This window comes from Eupeodes corollae, chromosome 3, assembly GCF_945859685.1.
Source record: "Eupeodes corollae chromosome 3, idEupCoro1.1, whole genome shotgun sequence".
NCBI lineage: Eukaryota > Metazoa > Arthropoda > Insecta > Diptera > Syrphidae > Eupeodes > Eupeodes corollae.
The window spans coordinates 75804076-75822451 of record NC_079149.1 but is presented as its reverse complement, the minus strand read 5'-3'; the positions used below and the strand labels follow the sequence as shown (position 1 = coordinate 75822451).

At 34.0% G+C, this 18376-nt stretch overlaps 1 protein-coding gene across 4 annotated transcripts in view; it reads right to left on the bottom strand.

Moving 5' to 3' along the window:
- LOC129951719 (ecdysone receptor) overlaps positions 1-18376 on the bottom strand; it is a 155002-nt gene that overhangs the window by 108107 nt on the left and 28519 nt on the right. The window contains exon 1 of one of the 4 annotated variants that reach the window (XM_056064016.1): positions 2669-4245. The exons of 1 other annotated variant lie outside the window; for it this stretch is intronic. The gene's annotated coding sequence lies outside the window, so the exon portion shown is untranslated. Of the gene's footprint in view, positions 1-2575; positions 2595-2668; positions 4246-18376 lie in introns of those variants that run through there. 2 more of the 4 variants (XM_056064019.1, XM_056064020.1) reach the window with 2 other exon arrangements.

The following is an 18376-nucleotide window of genomic DNA, read 5'->3' as shown; positions in this document are numbered from 1 at the left end:
TCCAGGTTTTCCAGTCTGGCTATATACAACTACTTTTGAGTCGTTTTAACAGGGCAGATTCAAAAGAAGTGTCCATACCATGTAAAGCCTACAACAAATCCCCACTTCTCTATGAAACTTCTGTGTGTGTATAAAGTTTTCCTTTCCGAAAAGCGGTTGGCTGCCTGATGTATCTGGACCGGATATTTCGTATGTTCCACATTATATCAAAACCGTGAAACGAGTCTTTCGTTACTTTAAGGTTACACAAAATATAGGTATATTTTTCAAAAAACAGTAATTTTAATCTCTTGTATTACAGTGACTACGATTATGCTGACGATGTTGACACTCAACGATCAACTAGCGGATACGTCTTTTTACTGGGAGAGTCACCAATTTCTTGAGTACCTCGAAGACAACGTTGTACAGCGTTATCGTCCACTGAAGCCAAGTATTTGGCACCGTTAGAAGCCGGTAAAAAACTGATGTGGTTGAAAATTCTACTCAAAGATCTACTACATCATAATACTGTGAGGGCAAAGCTACAGCCACTCGTAGACAACCAAGGAGCTTTGAATTTATTTAAAAATCCTAAACACCATTCGAGGACCAAGCACATAAATATCCGTGTGCACTTTATAGGAGAAAAGTATTTGTTTGAGATTTCCTATATTCCAACTAATAATCAGTTAGCTGATATGTTCACTAAACATTTATGTAAGGAAAAGTTTGAATATTTTAAAGTCAAAATTAAAGTAATTTAATATCCTGTTTTAAATAAGTAATTGTAAATAATGGGGGGGGGGATTGAATTAACTTCTATTACATTAACACTCTCTGACCACATTCATTACTAAACACACAGAACTGCATGCTTTTATATATTGTTAAAGTTTTAACCTTAACTCTTTATGAAATAAATACTTTAACTTTTTTTTCTATCTTGAAAGTCATAAATTGACTGATTGAGCAATGTGGATCCAAGGTGGGGGTCGTAGGGGTCATGACCCCCTGGGAGATTATTTTGTTTTAATTTTAGTAGGAATTCCCTTGAATTAAAAACTTATCGTATTGCGTTAATGGACATTTTGTAAGCCTCCTTTAGTGAACATTAAAGAAAATTTTTAAAACGGTGCTCAAAAACTAATCAATATGTTAAGTGTGTGACCTCCTCTGATTAAAAGTCCGGATCTGGATTCTGTACAAAATTGAACCACATAAATATTCAGTCTCATAATGAAATCACTTTAAATATCAAAAATCTTATAAGAACGTAATTAAGAATTTTGCATAAAACTATAAAACAGATGGCAGGCTTTTAAAACGGGTTAAGTTAGTACCAATTGCCTGACTTTTTTATATTGTACCTATACCAATCTTAATTCGTATTTAACACATGACGTATAACGTCATTTCTTGCCCTAACACCCTTATTTTCAAAAAAAAATCCTCAAACAATTCTTACTAAATCCTGACTTATTTTATGTAAAAATTAGTTTTAAAATTAAAATAAAGAACAAATGTGAAAGCTTACTTTTTACTTGAGTCTAAGAAAACTTAACATGATTTTAATTCCTAACTCATATAATAATAGATATATTTCTATAATATTGAAAGTTCATAGAAATACCGACGCACTAAAGTTCAACACAGAAATGTCAGAATATCACACACACAAACAAGGTTAACAATCCATACATCATTTGAAGGCATATTCTCCAAACTTTGCGTTACAAGACGGTTATTGATTGAAATGTTGTATTTTATTTTAATGAATAGATTGGCAATGCACTTCAAGAATATTTTTTTTAAATCACCAACAACACTTCCTTTAACAAGTTAGTACAATTTGCCTTAATGTTAGATAAATTGTTATAACTTTTATCAAGACAACGGTACAAATTATTTTAGAATGATGCTAATCAAGATTCATCAGATTTTTAATAGGTTCCTACCTACCTATTAGATTAAGTTTAACTTTAGCCCGTGATTCTATCGAGAATCCATAAATTGCCTTTAGATCGCGAAAAAGAAAACACCAAAAATATGACGCACCTATATGTATGTATATACACAATACACATGCTTGTATTATATATTATGTGTGTGAATACATATAAAATTGACTGGGTCAAGTTGAATTCGGGTGTTGGTTTGTTTTTCAAAGTTATTTGTTGGCTTTCTGTTTGCATCATTTAGGTATACCCTATCCGTCGCGTCGTCGTCGTCGACAACGTTTTATACTCATCGATACGAGTAGATGGAGATTCAATCGTCTCTGCTATAAGCTAAAAATACTCGACTCATGTGCTGTATTACCTACTCCTTCTTCTCAATTTCGTCTACATCTTTCGCAACCTCCCACATCCCCCACCGATCAGTTGAAAGACCTAAAAATGGTCAGTCGGTCTATTCGTTCGCCTTAAAACGAAAAAGTGGTTAGATAGGTTAATTCTTTAAACCCAAACAGATATTTTATAAAAATAAATAAGTTGAAGGAGTTGGTATATTAATGCAGGTGAAAAAGGAAATTTATGTATTTCTATGGGCAAGTAATAAAAATACACTACACAGTAATAATAGTTAACATTACTTTTACTTGCATTTGAAAAATCTGCATGCACCAGTTACAATTGCGACTAGGTATAAAAATGTATACACAATAGCACGAGGAATATAAACTCACTTTTCACTGAACATCACACTACACTGCATCCACAAACACATTTAAATTGAACCGAGCTTATATATTTTTCTAGCTGGGATTGTGTTAGTGTGTTTGTTATGTACAGGTATATACCTCTATTATATCTTCAACTATGCAAGTACACTTTATTTTTCTTGTGTTGGATTGGAGTGGAGCTTGGAATGGAATTCTGTTTCTGTTTTCTGACTAGTGATATGCTATTTTACTTTACTCTCGCTTGCGATCGTCAGTTTTCTTTTTTTTTACTTTTTCACTTGCAGTCCTAAATGCACTTAACATTATCAAAATGACTGGAAGAGAAAAGATTTATGTGATTGTGGTAGTGATAAGGGGAATAACAAGTATGCATATAGGTAGGTATATGCTCCACTGCACGACACTGACCTGTGTCATAATAAAAAAAAAGTTTTTACATTATAGCACCGTACTCATTTACTATTTTTGTTTTTAAGAGAAAAGAAATAATTAATGAATAATTTTATTTTTGTTTAAACTATAATTTGTCAGAAGTGCACTGCACTGCACCTACTACAATTATAACAAAAGTGGTAGATGTAGGTACCTTAAGCAGTCGAAAAGTTTTTTTCTTCAAACAAAACCGAATACATTTGTTTCTAACGCACAACACTACTTTCATAGGTTTTTTAAGATTCTTTTAATTTTGTAGTTTGTTGAAAACTGAAATTTTTCCAAAGTGGGACGCAGATTTGCTTTAATGCAGCAGAACGCATACTCATGCAAGATAAATACGCAAAACGCACGCAATTGATTTTAAACACACAACAAGGGAAATGTGATTATTTTGTGCTGTCTTCCTTGCGATGGTTATTTTTTTAATAATATTTATGATTATTTTTTTGTTTTATTCATGATAGACAACCGGACTATCAAAATGCACTCACAAAAAACTGGGAATTCTGTCTGCTCCTCGTGCGCCCCACTGAACGCGACCGATAATAACCAAGGGAAAAAAGTCGGATTTATTCTTTGAATTTAAACGAGAAAAGAAAACAGACACGGAGTAGGCGAGAGAGAGCCAGTCTTTGCCCCATAATCATCTAAAGCTTAGTATTGAGAGAGAGATGTAAATTTTGCAACAACAAGCAAATATATATCTGAGAAATAACAAATCCATCTGTATTCTATACAAACTTTGCAGCATAAGCCAATGCGGTTTCGTCGACAACGACAACGACAACGTCGCGTCGGTCACAAGAACTGAGTAACAAAGAAAAAAAGATAGATTAAAAATCCATTCCCGAGCTAGACAGCTCAGAGCTCTTCTCTTTTGTGGTTTCTACACATAAATTCGTATTCGCGGCGCGGCGAATGCATCTGGATCCGAACTCGAAACGACAGAAACAGAAGTATGTATATAGGAGAGCGGGAATAACTAAAAATATTTTTGTATTTAAATTTATTTTATTATTCTCTTTCTCAAAATGTTTTTCTATTTTATTTGTATAATTTTTTTTAAGATAGGTAGGTATTTATATTTAAGTGTAAATTTTGCAAGTTTGACCGGTTTAAATTCTGTCGGGGATGCATTTAAAATGTAAATTCATCAGTTGCAACTGATATTTTTAAATTTAAATGACATTTTAATATGTATTTACAAGTAAAATGTGTAATAAAAGGTTTTATTCTTTAAGACAACGGGCGCGAACTTATTTACTCGTTCGACCAATTCGCAAGTGGTACTGAAAAGCTTTTTCTCTGGGATTGTACTCTTCGGTGCATTCTCCAATGTTTTGTCTACATGTCATGGCATATGACAGAAGTAAGCAGCAGAATACGGTAGAAACACCGCTTTTTGGTCTCTGTATGCGCAGCGACAGGCAAGCCTGAGATGCAAAGAATTAAAGTTTGTGGACGTCGGAAGGTCCCATCTACAGACAAATAATTAAAAAAAATATATATACATGTAGGTAGGTACTTAAAAGTACGTATTTAAAAGGAATAGAATATACAGAGAATGTACATATGTATATTAAAATGCCATTTTAAGCTTTTATTTCAATTTCTTCAATAAAATGTTTAACGACTTTTTATATAGGTATATGAATGTAACTTACACCTACTACCTACACCCATACAAAATTCTAATGCTTGGCTCACTGATATTCGTTTTTGGTTACCATTAAGTTTGAGGGGAAGTTTCAGCATTTTATGCACCGTATCGTCCTTCTGTTTCTTTTCCAGTTTTTAGGGCGCATCATCAAAAGGTCAATAAGAGGAAGAATAAAACGCTTAAAAAGCTTTAGAAGAAATGTTTTTTTTTTTTATCATAGCGGAGAGCAAAGCACCATATGAAATCAATTGCAGTCATGCAGGGTGCAGAGATGAATAGACTTTCTGCTTGCAATGAATATCCTTAGGTGTCTATCTTAGAGAAAAGCTTTATTATTTAGAAAATAGAGCGAAATTTGCCTACAAATGTATGTATGCATGCCGCCCATGAAAGTATATAGGAACGTATGTAGGTAGGTTAGTACCAATAAGCCATTTCTTTTTGTAAATGCAGACAGAATTCTTAGATGTAGGTAGTGAATCTAATATTTCAGAATAGGTATGTACCTACCTACTATATATAGAACATGAAATCGAAAGTATGTTTGAAATAACTTTTTTAATAATACATAAAGTAAAATCTAATTTTTTTTACAGTAGAAAGATATCACAGAATTAACTCAATTAACATATACAAAATTAATTTTTGTTTTAAGAGCTTAAAACAATGCACTAAAATTCGAAACGAATGTCTCCACAATTTGTGGAGCTAAGGGAATAAGCATCTTTTTCGGGTGTAAGGAACATCTTCGATCTGTAGAAAATGTATGGATAGAGTTAACAAAAATTGAAAGCAGGTGTTTTTCGAAATTTCACTAAAACAACCGTTACTCGAAAACAGTTGATTTATATCAATATGTATACATAAATATAGGGGACAGTAACATAACTCAGGCGACAAAGTTTAATAGCAGATTTGTATAGAACAGTTAAAAACAAGCATTTTTTACTATGGGAGAGGGGTCTATCGCCCATAGGCGCTAGGGGCAACTAAAAAAAATATGTACATACGTTAATTAAATTAAGCAATACAGTTCCAATAATTTATTTAAACAAATATAACAGAAAATGTTTCTTTCCTATCTTTTGATTATAAAACTTTATAATGTTATTTTACAAGCTCACTTTAAGAAAAAAGTTATTCTGGAAAATATGGAAAACAAAATTGTATGTAAACTAATATGCAGATTGTACTATAAAATCGTGGGGCACGAGTACGATAACTTGGGCACTAAGATTTCATAACGGAATTTTGTAGAGGGGTCAGAAATAAGCTGTGGGATGGGGTCTAACTCAGTCCTTCTAGGAGGTAGGGGCGCTTTTAGAAAAAAAAATGATTGAATGAAAAGCACAACACTTACAATAAAGTACTATGCTGCATTCGAAAACAATTAAATGAATGCAAATTTCTCAAAAACCATTGACATGAGTAATTTAATTTATTTATTTATTTTTATTTTTAAAATATCAATTTATAATAAAAAAAATAAAATTTATGGCTTTTAATTGCAGTGTAGTAATTTATTATAAGTGTAGCCATTGTTATTTAATATTTTTTTTTTATTAAATTCATTTTTTCTTAAAGTGCCTCTACCTCCTAAACGGGAGGAGATAGCCCCCACCCCTTCCATAGTAAAAAAAAAGTCCTTGTTTTTGACGCACTCTTCCCAATCGTAGGCCAGAGTTGATTTGTATCTAAACATAGTGCACATATTTTAAAGCTCGGTTTAATTTTAATAGAATTAAAGACCAAAATCATCTTGATCTGGTGTTCATAAAGAATGTTACACCTAGTTGTTTTATAAACTGGATTTCCCGAAATCCTGAGAATTTTTTTGTGAAAGTTTTGAACAAAATCGAAAATATGTTGGCTTTTTCGTTTCTTTATGGAATATTCCTTATGTTTTTTGTGAAAAGTTATATTTTACCATTTTAATGCTACTAGATTTAATATAATGGTGTATCGTTCCAGACAGCAGCGGAGGAACTCCCGAGATGGAATCAACGGTGGGGTCTACAGTTCCAGTAAGGTTGAACTACTTAGTGAATACCTATAATAGTGTTTCGTTGTAGGCTAGTAAGCTTAGCAGTTCGGGTTTTCAGACCCAAGGCAAAACAGGAAGATGCTGACAGAAGGTACAACGTCGGACGGCTACAATCGCAAGAGATTGCAAAATTCTTCTCCGACCGAGTTACAAGTAACCTCTCTCGAAGTTCTATGCCACCAACACAATGTATCGAAAACCAGTGGCAACATTGCCAAGATGCAATCAGAGAAGCCGCTTCTAACGTGCTGCGTTTCATGAGCTCATGAGCTCTATGAGCAGAAGAGGCGAGAGGAACACCGACTTCTCAGAAGGAAAAAGAGAGAGCATGAGAAGCGTGCGGTCGAAGATCTTGAGAGGTTTAAAAGCAGGAAGTTCGAAAGATTTATAAACAGGTGAAACGAAATTCACAAGTACATAAACCTAGAGCCGACGACAGCTGCAAAGACGAAAGTGGAAACATCATAGTGGAACCGCAGTCAATGCTGGAGATATGGAAGGATCACTTCTGCAGACTGTATAACGACCATGTAGAATTCACGCTGCTCTATAAAGGTTGGAAACAACTTAACAGAACCTTTCGATGTTAAAGGTGTTGCGCTGCCATGCAATTTTTTTAACATCTTACTTGAATGTCAAAATGTTCTTTACTTTTTACACTACAGAATTTCAGAAAGTAGTAAGCTTATATCAAGCGTCAAACTACGATCAGAGGCTCATCATAACTGCATGTGTTAGTTGTTAATAAAAAATAATACAATTATAGCCTAACACACGCACAAAATACAAAACAAAATTAACATTTAACTATTACAGAACAAAAAATAAAATGAGAACGTTTACGATAGTGGAGAACTTTTTCTTAACAATGATTTTAATCCCACCTTATTTAAACTTAAATCTATCGATGAACGGTTTAAGTTATATAAAATGTTCATTCGACTTAGAGCTTCATTCTTTTTATAGTTAGTTCTATGGAAGTCAATATGCATACAATCAAATGTACAATTTTCATAGGGAGGCAGATCATAAGGATCATCCCAAGGGAGACCTTTAAGTGCAAAGCCAATGAAATTATGTTGAATTGATTCAATACGTTTTCTATGAATTTCGTAATAGGGAGTCCATCCATAGAAAGAGTTACATAGGGATCATTTAACTTCTTTTCCCGGCCAAGCATAGAACTTGCCTTTTTAACAATAAAATTAATGTGATTTGTAAACTCTAAGTTGGAACAGATATGTACACTTAAATCTTTAAATGTGGAGACACCACAGAGTTTTTACTGTGGTATATACAGCAGTCAATTACGTTACTGATTAGTTTCTTAGTAAAAGTTATTGTCTGGCATTTTTAAGGGGTGGGTGAAAGGCTATTTTTCCCGCACCAAAATGTGAAACTATCAATAGTAAGAAATTCCCAACAAAACGATTCGCAGTAGCCAGATTTTTGTATTTAAAAATTGGTACAACTGAAAGAAGATCTGTCAAAATAATAATAAAAAACTTTAAAAACGGGGTTTGTTCGTAGACTACTACATTAACATGTGGTGTTGAACCGAGCATGAAGCTCGCCTCAATTCTTTATATAACTGAATCGAGTTGAGATTTATCTATTCTAAGCTGAGATAAACCTTTTTTGGAAACATAGCAAAACATAAATCTCTTTTCCATTGTTTTTTCTTGCAAAATAAGCTCAGTTAGTCCCTTTTCACTAACAAAACTAAATAATATCAACAGTAATAGATTCGTTTTTTCCGCAATGGGAAATACACATGATTCCAAATGCAGAACTACTCAACGAACACAGCCATCGAGATACAAATGCAATATCAATCGTACCAGCATTTGAGAACGAAATCACAAAAGATCCATTCGAGGGTAGTGTAAAAGAATACGATCATGGGTGGACTTTATTATTTTGAAAATCTTCATATTGTCAGCAAAAATGACAAGTTCAATTGAGCGTAGACATGACGATACATAGACAGGATGAACAGAAAAGCGCCAAGATGGCTTCCCTGGGGAACACCAGATTGAGCAACAAAAGGTTCAGAATGACAATTTCTAAATTTTACCTCATATGATCTGTTTCCAAGGTATGACTTAATCCAAGCTAATAAAAATGATGGAAAACCAAGAGCCTTAAGTTTAAATAAAATAGTTACGTGGATAAGTTGGTCAAAAGCTTTGGAAAAGTCAGTGTATGCACAGTCAACTTCAAAACCTTGTTCTTAAGCGTTTGAACATATGTTTGAGAATGTGAGGAGATAAGTAACGGTTGATCTTTTTTTCACAAAACCATGTTGCTGTTCGCTAATGATATTTTTACTAAAAAATGCTACACTTTCACAAACAACTTGTTCAAATATTTTAGGAGTGCAAGAAAGCTTTGCAATGGGCCTGTAGTTGCTTATATCCGACTTGTTACCTTTCTTGAAAATTGGTGTTAGAAATGACTTCTTCCATATACTAGGAAATTTGCCTGTTTTTAGAGAAAGTTTGAATAAGAACGTAAGGGGTTCAACTAAAGCATTACTACACTTTTTTATTACTATCGGGGGAATACCATCGGGACCGGCTGAGCAGTCATCATTCAACGCAGATAAAAGATCAAGGACCGTATTCTGTAGCACAGGTATGTGACTACAGCTAGTTTTCGAAAAGGAGTGAAGATTATGAAAATATACTTCATCAACTTCTCGAGGGCTATGGGAAGTTAATCATGCTTATTTTGAGATTCGAACGAAACGTTCATTCGAGTGACTAGATCTATTTATTCGAATGAATTTTGTTTGGAGATCAGCTGTTCTAAATGATTTGACATTTTGCTTTGATTTAGTGGACCAACCTGACTTCTTTTGCAGACTATTTAATTTTTGCTAAAAATGTTTTTAAAATTAATCCTACATATTCCAAAAGCATAGAGTGAAAAAATGTTTTGCTGAAAGCCGGGATGAGTCAATTATTTTGAAATGCATTAACGAAAATATGAATTTATTTATTTTTGGAACCGTAATGTAAGTTTATTGACATGAAAAAGAATAAAATAAACTATAGAACATTTGTCTAGTGGTTAGGTTAGGTTATAGTGGCTGTCCAAGATGGAAACGGACACACTTAGACCAGTTTAATGGCCCGTTGTGATACCACATGAATCTTTAGGCTCCCTCCTTAGCTCAATGGAACCAGTTTGAGTCTCTTACGAAACTTGAGAGGCTGATTATGCTGATATGATTTAGATCGTTAAAGAAGAATTCTCCTAAGTAATTCTTGCGTTTTCGAGCCAGAGCAGGGCATGTACAGAGAAGATAAAGAACTGTTTTCTCCTCTTCCTCGTCGAAACAGCTTTTGCAAAAGTCATTTGAGAATACGCCTAGTCTCGTGGCGTGCTTTCCTATTAGACAGTATTCGGTTATGACACCTATTATCGATGTGATCTGCTTAGAGATAGCAAGCACATTGAACGTTTTAAATCCAGTGTTAGCCAGATGTTCTTTGTGACTTGACACGTGATGTTGTTCCACCTGGTGCCTGCGCTCCTCACAGCGTCCTGCATTATCAACAGTTTACAAGTAGCGATTGGTATGCCAGTACTTTCCAAACGTGGTAGGATGGGCTGTACTGTACCGTTCCTGGCGAGTTCATCTGCCTTACAGTAACCTGGAATGTCTCTATGGCCCGGCACCCAGCCAAGGTGAATATTAAACTGTTGCGCCATCTCCATTAGAGATGATCGACAGTTATGGACTGTTATAGAGTTTGTAGAGACTGAGTCCAGAGATTTGATAGCGGCTTGACTATCTGAGAAAATAAGCCAGAACAAGACCTATTTAATAGCCAAAAGTTCCGCCTGGAGCACTCTACAATGATTGGGAAGGCGGAATGAGAGACTTAATTTCAGTCGTTCAGAGTACACGCCTACACCAACATCTTTCAGGAATGTCCTATCCTCCCAAAAAGATCTGGGAGGTATAGAAATCTGGAAATTTCTGTCGAATTGCAGTTGGGGAATGGTGTAGTCTGTGTGCTTTGAAATTGATTCTAAATACCTCAAATTTACGGAGTTGCCAATTTTATTGAATAGCACGAGCTTGCAGCTATTTGTTTGCTAAAAATGTCAAGAGGGAGAGTAAGGTGTCCAGTGCCGCAGATGGGGTCGTGAGAAGCGATCCACTTATATATAGGCAATCTGAACGTTGGACTTTATTTAATTTATCCCGGTTTATATCTTTTTATAAAGCAGTCCACCATACTGCCCTACCGTTAATTAAAATCTATCTGATTACCGATATATATAGCCAATGCGTGATTCTGGGGTGTAAGCCCCATTTATTACCGATAGCTTTTTTGCAAGAAAAGATAGCTACAGTAATTTTTTTGACTCTTTCCTATACGTTGCGTTTCCAATTCATAGCATAGGCTATGACTCTGAAACCCTTAGCATCCAGACTTGTTAGGATTTCATTCACCACTAGGTTCCAGAGGAGAGGGGATAAAACACATAACCTTGCGGTGTCCCTCTACTAAAGAATTGTCTGCCAGAAGAGTTGCCCAGTTTTGAGTTGTTTCCACCGATTTACCTTTACAGTAGGCATGTTGAGACGAAGACAGAAGTCTTGTATCAATACTTGCCCTTAAATGGCTATCAATCAATCTTTCCAATTTTTTAAGAAGGAATGATGATAGAATTATTGGTCGCAGATCTTTAGTGAAATACTAGAGTTGGATTTGACTATTCGAGTCATTAATTATTCATCTGGAATCATCAAAATGACGTTTGCGTATTAATGGTTCCACTATTTATTTAACACACATCTGGTCACACCTGTGAATTTTCAAAAAACAAAAGAAAACCAATTTGAATTTGTTTCAACAAAAGTTATATTTTAGCAGCAAAATGGCAATTGTTTTATTTATGAGCAGTGAAAATGGTGAGGAACAGATTAACAGAAGAAGGATAAGGGATGCATCAAAGCCATTCGAGCTGGCTATTGAGATTCACGGCAGCATCTGTCTAAAACCGGACAGCATCTACACAGTTTACAGAAAACCCTTTGCTACCTCCGCATTCTCCTCCATCAACCATATCAGGACTTCTTTTTGCTCCCTACTATGCCCTTTAAAAAATAACACAAAAAAACTAATTTCGTTTAATTATCGTATACAAATTGTTAAACGAGTACATGTTATTTACCAGAGAATATCTGAACGACACAAAAATGACATCCTTAAAAAGTCAAAGTTTACTTAGTTTTTTTTTTTAATGAATTTTCGATTGAAACAGCAAACTTTCGAATCGATCGAATCTCAAAATTAAATCTTCTCGAATTCGAATAACTTTCGATCGAAAACGAATCTCAACGTGAGGGTGAATGACAATTATTTAAATAGTGAATTTTTCTTTTTGAATGATTATCGTAATAAATTGGAGCCTTACAATTTCTTCCATAAATATGTTATAAATGAAAAGAAGACAGCAGGTGCATTTCTGATATAATTATTTTTTTTTGTCAAAGTTAAAACTTTGGACATTAGTCCAAATTAAGCATCGATCCATTTTACCATTTCTCGATGTATCATTTGGATTATAGGTCAACCATGTGACAGAAATCTTTAAATGACATGTCGGCTATATAATCTCATTTTCATTTGTATGCTCGTTAGAAGTTACAAACAAGCTTTTTTCTATTGCAAGCCGAACGCAAACCGATGCTCTTGCTTAAGCTTTTTTTCCCTTTCCCCATCGACCATTGTCGATGAGAAATTATCAACATCATTATTGAACTAGAAAAGGCAACGCTTTCATTAGAAGTTGTTAGTGTTTTTGTTTCCAATAATAGGTGCTGGCTGTTAAGCTGGTGCAACGGTGGGTGAGGTTGGTGAAGCTTTTTTGCGATGCTAATAAATTCGATGCGATGAACCGAACCGACCAACTACGTCGACGTCGTCGTGCCTCGCGTCGCCATCGGTCGGCGCTTTGTGTATGCAATTCGAGCACAGACGTTTTTATTGTTAAACTTGCTTTTCACGACGACGGCGACGGGTGGTCGGTTTAGACGTTGGGAGAAAGAGTCAAGGGAAGCTGGTGGGGTTGCCGTTCGGCCCGGTTGATTTTTGAATTGGTGTGTACACAATGACGATGGTCGTATGTACCCACTTCGGTATGGCAGGCGGATGCGCACACTCACTCACTCACACACAACACATATTGTACACATATCTGCCTGTGTGCGCGCATGTAAAATGAATATTATTCATTTTCTAAGGTTCAGTCTTGGAGTTGAAGGTCAGTCGGTGTTTTATGTCATTCAACTTGCTTTAGACTGCCAGTGCGACCAGGAGAATAGGCTAGGGTGTACTATCAGCCAAGGGGTGGGGGAGTAGAGCATGGTGGCGTATTAAACAAAACGATCAAGAACACGGTGTGATGTGCCATCGTTTGCCTGTTTGTGTCTGAGTGTGACTTGTGTATATGTGATAATATCTTCGATTTAATAAGGGAAGCAAGCATTTATAAGGGGAGAGGAACTTTCGGTTTATTTTGTTTTGACGGAAACTTTTGTTGTATGTACAATTGCACATAGGTAGGTACCTAGTTATTGGTGTTATTTGCAAACATTTTGTGTGTCGTGAGGCTGCTTTTTAACTCGCTTCAGTGCGCTGAGTAAGTAGGTAGGCACCTATATCAAAATAATGTAGGTATTTTGTTCGTAGAGGTACCTACCTATAAATTGTTCTTACAATGTTCTTTTCAAGGGCGTAGGTACCTATCTATCAATTTGATTTTGTTGAATTATTGTATACATATGTGGTTTACTGTGCTAATTCAGACAATATTTTTTCCCAATCACTTAATGTATTACTTTTAAGTAGAGATTTGATAATCAGAGTTCTTCCTTGAAGCTGGTAGGTTAATCATTAACCCTTAGCGGCTACACCTGATACAGGCCACATAGCGTTCACACGGGGTAACTTATTACCCACGATGAAAAACCCGATTGAAAAAGATGTCTGGATATTTTAAGGCTTTTAACTGATTTGATCATGTCAGTTGGAGAACGCTTTCTCATGGTTTCATTTGGTAAATTTAAATTCGAGGTTATAAAAAACAGAAAGCATATTTGTCAATGAATCTAACGCTCAAAGCGCAGCTATGCATTTTTTTGCTTGCCATGTAGCGAAATAAATTATAAAATTTGCCTGCCAATATCAGATGCCATTTGTTGTATTGATTTAAAAAGTTTAAGATTTCCAATTTCACTTTTTAAAGCCTGGGGTAACGTGTGTCCACTAAGGGTTAATACATATATGTACCTATTTTTTACAATTATTCTAAATGATAAGAATTTAAAGTAAATTATTTATTTATGTCAGGTCCATTTTTCGATTTGGTATAATTTGGTAGATCAGAACTTGAAAGTTTCGTTAGGTGAAAAATAAGAAACTTTAAAGGCAAAGATAGTTACCTGCAGTAAACTCTGCTTATATTTTGTTTTAATTAAATAATTATACAAAATGGTCTTGATTTAATATCACCCATATAAAAAGATGTGGCCAGAAACCTACTAGAACTTGAAGCGATAAACTAATTCTGCTCTCATTTGTTATTGATTTTTTAATAGAATGCCTCATAATTTTCCGGTTTTAATGATCCTCGCCGCCAATCTAGACGATGATGATTTTTATTCCGGCCATATGAGCTTACTTACTTTAGTTTGCATTACAGCGCATTGCCTCAAGTAATAACTTTCACCAGCTTACTCAATCTCTAGCTTGCTGCATCCAGTTTCCAATACCAAGTTGACGTGCGTCAGCCTCAACTTGATCACTCCACTCGGAGATGCGGCATGTCTATGCTTCTTGTTCCCTCAGGTCATATGAGCTATCAAGTTAAATTTAAGTAGAGTACCCCAATATAGAATTATAGAAGACCAAAAAGGCTAAATCTATAAAATTTTGCTAAGTTTTAAAGAGTGTTTATTATAAGTACATAATTCATTTGCGACGAAACACCAATATACTAATTTTTGATGGATTCAAAGCTGTAAGGCAATTTCGAGTTTTAAATTCAAAAGTCCAAATTAGTGTATTGTCTACTACTTGTATGAACATAATTAACGAATTTTGTATTTAAAAACCTTCAACATTAGAAAAATAAATACATACATATTTATAAATTAAAAAGAAACTTTGGAGTTACCCCAAATTCTATAGTGTGCCAAAGTAGGGGGGAAGAGTGCATACATAATTGTTTACACTCACTGCAAAATAAGTCGGTCTTATCTTTTAAAATAATTTGGCTTTATTTTACTTTGTCAAAAAGCAATATGACCATAACCCAACTGCCTTACTTCATTTTCGTCAGACGCAATAAGTCCAATTTTTAAAGTTAGTCTTATTTTACTTGGTTTGGCGGCACCGATTTTTGTTTCGCTGGGTACTACTTTTTTGTAGTTAGCATTTCGCTGTACTTTAAGATTTAAAAATGTACCTGCAAAAAAGTTTGTTTTCAAAAATTTAAACGACATTTGATTTCCCAAAAAAAAAACTTATTTTTCCAAAATTGTTTGAGCTTTTTTCAAATTAAATTTGTATTTATAAAATGTTTAAGTTTTAGTTTAAATATATTTTTGGTATGCAGTTATTTAGGCACTAGGTATTAATATACAAAAGCTTTAAATTTCAATTTCGTAAAAAAATAATGACCCATTTTCAAGATATTAAATTGCGCAAAATAATATTTTTTTTTAAATCGAAAATAAAAACAAGGACATTTTTCAGACTGTATAAGAGCTTGTGCAAAAAAAAAATTATTGAAATTGGTTAATCAGTTCTTAAGAACACTTAATATTTAAATAACTGTTATATGGGGGTACCTTTCTGGAGCAATACAAAAAAAGCCCAGTTAAGAAAAAAAAACTTTTTGCGAAAATTAAAGAAAATCCCATAGGTATTTTTTTTGAAACTTCTATTGGCCAAAATACTTCAATTAAAAAAATAAAATCCACGACTAGGTCACACGAACTTGCTCCTGTATGCAAAGAGTCTGTTTAAAGTACCTATTTACGATTTAAAAATAAACCTGTTAAATAAGTTTCTGTTCAAAGATATTAATGCCATTTGATTTGTCAAGACACATCCAAAGTTCATCCTAGGACAACTCATCCCGGAAATGAATACTTAACGAAAACAATTGTTTAGATATCCAACTAGTTCGTTCAAAGCTTTTTCCTTTGGATAGCTTTATTTTAGTTTATTATTAAAAGAAAGAGGATGGAAAGTAAATTATCTGAATATAAGAAAGAGCAAGAACATGTATGTTTAAATTGTAAAGCGATCGCCTATTGGTTGTGTAGTTGAAACGAATACAAAATAGTTCATTGGCGTGCTCAGCCATGTTTATGATGACAATGTAGGAATGTTATTAGTAGGTAGAAGGTACTTACTACAATCCAATCACATTCCTTCTTTCCTACAAGTATTCAGCGCAAACATGGAGTTTAAGCATTTATTCTTTTATTTAGGAGAAGGCAAGTTATATGCATATTAATATTTTTGGTATGCAGTTGTTAAGTGATTGTAAATATAAGCTCTACATATAAAATAAATAAATTGCGTGGCGCGACAGTCCGTTGAGAACCAAGGCCTAGTGACTTACAACTCTCAACCATTCCTGTGTGCGAGTAATGTTGTCAGGAATGGAGGGGACCTACAGTTTATATGCCGACTCCGAACGGCTAATTTTGAGAAAGCACTTTTTCATGACAATAGTTACTCTTGGAGAATTTGTCAATTCCTCGCAAGAGGCAGTACCCGTGAAAAGACTTTAGATGGCATAGGCAGGGATCGAACCCAAGACCTCTAGTATGACAGTCCAATGCACTAACCATCATGCCACGGGTACCACAAGCTCTACATTTAACTTTCGTAAAAAAATGTTGACCAGTTTTTGAGATATAGAATTTTGAAAAAAAATTCAATATTTTTTTTAAAAATCCAAACAATAAAAAATTGCACTTTTGATAATCAAATATTGTTAAGGTAATATAAGAGCTTATTCAAAAAAAATTATTAAAATCAGTTCAAAAGTTGATAAGAAAATTAAAAAACAAAATAACGGTTCTACGAGCGGTACCTTTTCTGAGCAATACAAAAATGTTTTTCATACTTAAAAAAGCCAAGTTAGAAAATAAAATTTAGAGAAAATTAAAAAAAAACTTTATCGGTTTCTTTTTGAGAAAATTCGAATTTTCGTTTTTTGTATAGGGGCTACTGTTAGTTTTGATCTTAACAAAAAAACGAAAAAAAAACTCGAAGTTCTGTCAAAATTCGGCAAGTTGCGAAAAAAATGACACATATCTTCAAATTGCGAATGTTCGAAAAGTGTTGGAAGATCGAATATCGAAACCATTGGAACAGTGCTGTCAACCCACAAAAAATAATAATAATGTGTGCATTTACTGGAAAATTCAATAAGTTATTGAAATTTAATATTTTTTTTTCAAAAATTTAAAGGCCATTTGATTTCTCAGAAAAACTCTTATTTTTCAACAGTTTTATTTGAAAATCGTTAGAGCGTTTTTTTTGTTCAATTAGTCTTGCAAACATACAATTTTACAATTTTAGTTTAAAAATATTTTTGATGTGCAGTTATGTAAAGTTCATTAATATACGTTTTAAATTTAAATTTCGTAAACACCTGATAACCTATTTTCAAGATATCGAAAAATTAAAAAATGAAAAATATTATTGAGAAAGAAATTGTGGAGAAAAAGATATTATGAAAACGGTTGATAAGTTTTTTGAGTAAACTTAAAAACAAAATAACGAGTCTATAGGGCGTTTCCTTCTGGAGCAATACAAAAATATTATTTTATATTAAAAAAAAGCTTATTAAAAATGTTTTTGAGAAAATTTGAATTTTTGACCAAAAATTTTGTAACGGGACTACTGTTTTTCTAGTTAACCGAAATGCTTTAAGCTGTAGGGGCCAGGACAGACTGACAGAGGAAATACTTTTTTCGACTTCTCTAAAATCGTAATGTCATGTTTGATTTAAATCTCGTGTAAGATTTTTTAGAAATGCAAAACTTGCCATATAGTTCCTATATAGTAAGCTACACACGGAGAAATTTACAGTAAAGGACAAATATACACTGCGGAGGTGATTTATTCGATCGACAGAAAATCCTTTATATTAACTTGAATCGAATATTTCATATATTTCAGCAAAATTTTACAATCTATTCCTCCTCAATTCTCCAATCATGCATGTATTGTATACCTTTCAAGTGACATTGTCCTTGCCCTTATTTGATTGCCAAAGTAAAAAATAATGTTTTGAGCAGCCAAAAGTTATTTTAGATTCGAGGTGAAGGACCCCTTTATCATCAACCACTGTCTGGCCTACATATACGTGCGGTTGATTCTCGATACGTACGAAATTCCATTTCTTTTACTGGAAGACTGCTGTTCGGGCGTGGAAACTCAGAACGAGAGTAACTGGAGGTTTGTTTGAGTCTCGAATACCTATATGACATACTTTAAGAATTTAGTAGGCCTCTGCTCTG